Source organism: Gadus macrocephalus, chromosome 2 (genome assembly GCF_031168955.1).
Source record: "Gadus macrocephalus chromosome 2, ASM3116895v1".
Lineage (NCBI taxonomy): Eukaryota > Metazoa > Chordata > Actinopteri > Gadiformes > Gadidae > Gadus > Gadus macrocephalus.
This window is the reverse complement of record NC_082383.1, coordinates 9,559,904-9,567,220: the sequence shown is the minus strand read 5'-3', so window position 1 is coordinate 9,567,220 and position 7,317 is coordinate 9,559,904.

The window sequence follows — 7,317 nt, the reverse complement described above, 5'->3', positions numbered from 1 at the left end:
ACCTTTCCTCAAACGACCCGTGTTTGGTCTCATAGTGACGCTTAACGTTGCCACTTTTTATTAACGCCACAGTTTCACAGCATATGAGACACAGCGGCTTAGAACTGGCTGCAGGCAGAACGAACATGTATTTTTCTGTCCATTCATCTTTAAAAGTTCGGTTTTCAGCATCTACTTTTCTCACTTTTGAGCAAGCCATCTCTCATCTCCTCACTCTCACTCGAGTCTAGCGCGTGCGGGAAGTTAAACAATCGATTTGATTGGCTTGGCTATTGATGACGCACCTGTCGTATTAACTAGATTAGCTGCGCATGCACTTTTTTTTATTTAATATTAGAATTTTAACGGGTCCGGGCAGAACCGTCACTGGATCCGGAATCGGACCCCGGTCCGCCATTTGGTGATGCCTGGTCTATAGCATATAACCGCGTTATTACAGTTTAATGTAACAGTAAGCTGACAAAATCGCTAATTAACACCGCAACTGCAAATTAACCACGCAGAGATAACCATGGCAACTGGTCAAACAAATGTTCTTTTTGCCATCATTCTGCGTGCGCATCCGCCGTGTTGATAAACAAATAATCCCACGAGGAAAAGTGTCACGAGGAAATCCAGAGAACCGTCAAGAAGATGCTACACAATAGCCGTAAGCCAAAAAACCAACATGATGAATTTGAGAAAATGTCTAATCTAAGATATAACACTGACTAACTAACTAACTAACTAACACTAACCCCGTCAACTATAAGAAAGGACGGGTTTATTGTAACACAAATACATCATTTCAAAATGTATAACCTTGTCTACTCTTTATGAACGCCTACCTCGGACATGGCTTCACGCATTCACCGGCTTCTTTGAAAACAAATGCACATGGCTAGCGTAGAAGTGGTTGGGAAAGGGTCGTCAACGAGTTGTTACGACAGTGTTGTAAAATATCTACGAAGCTGTATGGGGAGCTGTGTAGGGAAAAGTGCGAGCGCAAACCGAGAATACAGCGAAGAAATTGCCGATCCTGCATAGTGGGCCTTTAAATATCATTATTAATATTTGCTTTTATTTATAAGTAACATTAGTATCATATACAATTTTACTTGAGAATAAGGCTGTTTTTATAATCTAAACTAACAAATTTCGGCCTACCTTTTTAGTTTTTTAATAAAATGTTGTTTTCTATTTGGATGAAATTGTATATGCAGGTCTACATATGGAATGTTGTAAAGCATGTAATTTCTCAAAGAATATCATGGTATAAGTATTCTGTCTTTTAATACAATTATATATGTCTGGCTGCTGCAATGTTTCCAGGTCCAGCCGTGAAAATCTAAGGCTAACTATATAGGGGAAACTATTACATTTAAACATGTTAATGTCTGGCTAATGCTATTTCCTCCTTTTCCTGTTTATCTATAACAGTCTGTAAGTTGGTCATCCTTTAGTTTCTGACCAACTGATCGATTAACGTTAATTATTGAATAGTGGTTTGAGGTACGTCGGCATTCAGCTATCACTATAGTATATTTATCAGCTGATGTTGATTAAAACAATCTATTTTAAATTATGAGTTTGGTTTAGAGCTCCCTCTTTGGAGGGTTTCTGATGTAACACCTCATGGGTGAAGGGTTTTTGTTCATCCTTTACAACAGTTTGTAACACTGTGGCTCTCTGGCACAGTAATACACAGCTGAGTCTCCAGGCTGCATGTTTTGTCCCAGCAATGTCCCTGTTTTACTGGCCTCGTCAAGTGAAAGACTGAATTTACTACTCAGGGAGTCTTTCTGGTGTTTTGCCCCAGTATAGATCTGTCCAATCCATTCCAGTGCATGTCCTTCAGGTTGTCTGATCCAAGCTATGTAGTTGCTACTAACAGAATAAGAGACCTGACAGCGGATGGTCAGAGATTGACCAGGTCGGAGACTCTGGCTGAGTAAGCTGTTCACTGTTCACACCTGTAGAGAATATAAGCTAATGGTCATGAATGAGCTACTTCAACTATTAATCAATATTTTTTGTTATTGGTTGGATGTTTTCTCATGAAAACTCACCAGAGCCAGCAGCCAGGAGCAGCATCACTGCTACAGAGAACATGGTTTGTGTTGAAGCTGAACTGGAGGAAGATGTCCTATTCTGCACTTGACAATTTATAAGGCAGAGCGAGAGGAGAAAGACCCACAGTCCATTTTGCATAATTCAAAGAGGCGTCAAATGTTGATTGAGATGCTACATGATCGGGGGGCAGAATCACAGATCATTTATACGTTTTTGCATTATTTGATAGTGTGTTATTTAATCCAGATTAATATTTTTTATATTTATATATATTTTAAGTGTTAATAAGATTTATAATCATCCATATCATTGTTTATATTTATTTGTATTAAATAAATAAAATGTATATAATTTATAATGTCATGGTAGAATAAAGACAGTTTTAAGATGTAAGCTTTGTGTTATAGTGTGTAGGCTGTAAGTCTTGTATGGATCAAGACATATGTAAGGCTAACTTTTTGGTTTTCAATAGCGTGAGGTTTTCTGTCCATTTATACCATTTTATCTTCAGGTCTAAATTTTCATTCTTGTAATGCATGTTATCTGTCTTATAATAAGGTGTTATATATGTTCTGTCTTGAATAAAAATTATATATGTCTGGCTGATGCTTTGTTTCCAGGTCCAGCTGTGAAGATTAATATGCCAACTCTGTTAATTAAAACTACAATTGAAAACAAAAATAAAGTATGTTTCATAATAGTCATTGACACAAATTAGGATAACGAACCAGATAAACGTCTTCAAAATAAATAGCTGAATGAGTTGTTAACAAAATATATCCCTGTTTGTATATTTCAAACAAGTTTGTCGGAAAGATTGTCAGTAGGCTTCACTGATCTATGAATAACAAAGCAAATAAAAAGGTTCCAGAGAGCTTGGCATTCATCTGCCCCTGAATTTCTCAGGAGATTTTCATGAGTTAAATAATCTATTTTGAATGATGTTTTTTGTTGAGAGCTCCCCCTCTGGAGGATTCAAGTAATTTAACCTCACAAGTGTAGGGTTTTTGTTCATCCTTGACAACAGTTTGTAATGCTGTGTCTCTCTGGCACAATAATACACAGCTGAGTCTCCAGGCTGCATGTTTTGGCCTTGCAAAGTTACTGTTTTACTGGCCTCGTCAACGGCAAGACTGAATTTACTACTAAGGGAGTCTTTCACTTTTTTGCCATCGGTACGAATATAACCAATCCATTCCAGTGCGTGTCCTTCAGGTTGTCTTATCCAATGTGTGTGGTGGCTACTAACAGAATAAGAGACCTGACAGCGGATAGTCAGAGGTTGACCAGGTCGGACAGTCAGAGACTCTGGCTGAGTAAGCTGTTCACATTTCACACCTGTAGAGAATATAAGCATTTGGTCATGAATAAGCTACTTCAACTATGTATCAATATGTTTTCTTATGGGTTGTATATTTTCTCATAAAGCCTCACCAGAGCCAGCAGCCAGGAGCAGCAGCAGTACAGCTACAGAGAACATGGTTTGTGTTGAAGCTGAACTGGAGGAAGATGTCCTGTTCTACGCTTTACAACTTATAAGGCAGAGCAAGAGGAGAATGACCCACAGTCCTTTTTGCATAACCCAATGAGGCGCCACAGAGTGGCTGAGGTGCTGCACGACTCGGGGGACAGGAATCATAGATCATTTACAAGTTTTTGCATAATTTGATAGTGTGTTACTTAAACCATGTTACTATAATAATTCTTTATATTCTTTATATTTTCTTATTTTAAAGGGTTATTAAGATTTATAATCATACATGTCATTATTAATAATTGCTTGCATTTAAAAATAACATCAATATAATTTAAAATGTCATGTGAGAACAAAGGCTGTTTTAGGATCTAAGCATTGTGTTATTGTGCGTACGCTGTAAGTCTTGATCATGATATTTTTAGCCTATTTTTTTTTTTCAATAACGTGAGTTTTTTTGTCCTTTTATGCCATTTTAATTTCAGGTCTAAATTTGGAGTGTTGTAATGAATGTTATCTGTCTAATAATCAGGTGTTCTATATGTTCTGTATTTAATTAAATGATATATGTCTGGCTGATGCTTTGCTTCCAGGTCCAGCTGTGAGGATTATGGTATTATAGTATGTTAATTAAAACTACAATTGAAAATAGAAATAACGCAAGTTTGATGAAAGTAATTTAACACAAATTAGAATAATGAATGAGGTGAACATCTTCACAAGAAATAGCTGCATGAGTTATTAACAAAATATATCCCTGTTTTCTATTTCAAACAAGATGGTCGGTAAGTTAATCAGTAGGCCTAAATGATCAATGAATAATAAAGTAAACAAAATGTTCCAGAGGGCTTGGTATTTATCTCCGCCTCTATTTCTCAGCTGATTTTCATGAGTTAAATAATCTATTTTGAATAATTTTTTTTGTTCAGAGCTCCCCCTCTGGAGGATTAAAGTAATCTAACCTCACAGGTGTAGGGTTTTTGTTCATCCTTGACAACAGTTTGTAATGCTGTGTCTCTCTGGCACAATAATACACAGCTGAGTCTCCAGGCTGCATGTTTTGGCCTTGCAAAGTTACTGTTTTACTGGCCTCGTCAACGGCAAGACTGAATTTACTACTAAGGGAGTCTTTCACTTTTTTGCCATCGGTACGAATATAACCAATCCATTCCAGTGCGTGTCCTTCAGGTTGTCTGATCCAAGATGTGTAGTAGCTACTAACAGAATAAGAGACCTGACAGCGGATAGTCAGAGGTTGACCAGGTCGGACAGTCAGAGACTCTGGCTGAGTGAGCTGTTCACATTTCACACCTGTAGAGGATATAAGCTTTTGGTCATGAATGAGCTACTTCAACTACGTATCATTATGTTTTCTTATGGGTTGTATATTTTCTCATAAAGCCTCACCAGAGCGAGCAGCCAGGAGCAGCAGCAGTACAGCTACAGAGAACATGGTTTGCGTTGAAGCTGAACTGGAGGAAGATGTCCTGTTCTACACCTGACAACTTATAAGGCTCAGCGAGAGGGGAAAGACCCACAGTCCTTTTTGCATAACCCAATAAGGCGTCACAGAGTGGTTAAGATGCTGCACGACTCGGGGGACAGCAATCATAGATCATTTACACGTTTTTGCATAATTTTATAGTGTGTTTCTTAAACCATATTACTATAATATCTTTTGATATTATTTTTATTTTCTTATTTTAAAGGGTTATTAAGATTTGTAATAAAACAACTTTTTTAATATTTGCTTGTATTTAAAAAATATCATTAATACAATTAAAAATGTAATTTGAGAATAAAGGCTGTTTTAAGATCAACATTTTGTGTTATTGTGCATATCTTGTAAGTCTTGTATGGATCATGATATTTGCAGGCCTAACTTTTTTTGTTTTTTAATAATGTGAGGCTTTCTGACCTTTTATAACATTTCATTTTCAGGTCTATATTTGGATTATTTTAAGAAATGTTATCTGTCTAATAATAAGGTGTTATATGTGTTCTGTCTTGTGATACAATGATATATGTCCGGCTGATGCATTGTTTCCAGCTCCAGCTATGATGATTAATAAGCCAATTCTGTTGATTAAAATGCAAATGAAGAACAAAAATAATACATGTTTCACAATGATCATTTAACACAAATTAGGGGAAAGAACCAGGTAAACATCGTCAGAAGAAATTGCTGTATGAGTTGTTTTTTTCCCTGTTTGTATATATTTCAAACAAGTCGTTCAGTAAGTTAGTAATGAGGCCTAACTGATCAATGAACAATAAAGTAAATAAATTGTTCCAGACGGCTTGGCATTCATCTCTCCCTCAATTTATCAGCTGGTTTTCATGAGTAAAATAATCTATTTCGAATGATGTGTTTGGTTCAGAGCTCCCCTTCTGGAGGATTCAAGTAATAACACCTCACGGGTGAAGGGTTTTTGTTCATCCTTTACAACCGTTTGTAACGCTGTGGCGCCTGGCACAGTAATACACAGCTGAGTCTACAGGCTGCATGTTTTGTCCTTGTAAAGTAGCTGTGTTGCTGGCCTCGTCAACAGAAATACTGAATTTGCTACTTAGGGAGTCTTTCAGATGTCCTTCATTGCCTATCCATTCCAGTCCCTTTCCATCAGGTTGTCTTATCCAATGTGTGTAGTAGCTACTAACAGAATAAGAGACCTGACAGAGGATGGTCAGAGGTTGACCAGGTCGGACAGTCAGAGACCCTGGCTGAGTAAGCTGTTCACAGTTCACACCTGTAGAGAATACAAGCTTTTGGTCATGAATGAGCTACTTCAAAAATGAATAAATATGTTTTCTCATGAAGCCTCACCAGAGCCAGCAGCCAGGAGCAGCAGCAGAACAGCTACAGAGAACATGGTTTGTGTTGAAGCTGAACTGGAGGAAGATGTCCTGTTTTGCACTTGACAACTTATAAGGCTGAGCGAGAGGAGAAAGACCCACAGTCCTATTTGCATAATTAAATGAGATGGCAGATGTTGGTTGAGATGCTACTTGACATGGGGGACAGGAATCACAGATCACAGATAATTTACACATTTTTTATAGCGTGGACATTTACATACACAATATTATTATAACCATTCCTTTTTAGGCAAATTAAGATTCATTGTTATGAAAACCATTATTGATATTTTCTTTTATTTAAAAAAGCATTATAATTTCAAATATAATGTGCGAGTAAAGTCTTTTTTAAGATCTTAACATTGTGTTATTGTTGTATGCTGTCTGTCTTGTATGTAACATGTTATATATAGGCCTAGTTTTTAGTTTTTACATTTTACAGGCAGGTTTACGTTTGGAATTTTGAAAAGCGTGTTATTTATGTAATAGTACCATGTTACATGTATTCTATTTTGCAATACAATATGAGGCTGCTGCAATGTTTCCAGGTTCAGCTTTGAAAATAAAAGCCAATAAATATTCAAATTTAAACATCTGATATGTCTGGCTAGTGCTATTTTTTGCCTGGTCCCTGCCAGACAATCTATACACGTTAACCGTCATTTTGAGAACAGAAATGTATTTTACCATTAAAATATAAAAATTCAGTAAGTAAGTTCTTAACTTTTTGACCAAATGATCAAGTGACGTTAATTATTGTATAGCTTCTCAACGTTGCCAAACCATATTTTGATTTAGTCAAAACGGCCCTTCCATTGTCAGATTTCACAACGAAGCAATGATAATCCAAATTATGTTAATATTCTCGTGCTGAGTGCATTGGCATCAGTTTAGTTTGAAATGTGCTGGGGACAGAGACGCATTTGGAAGTG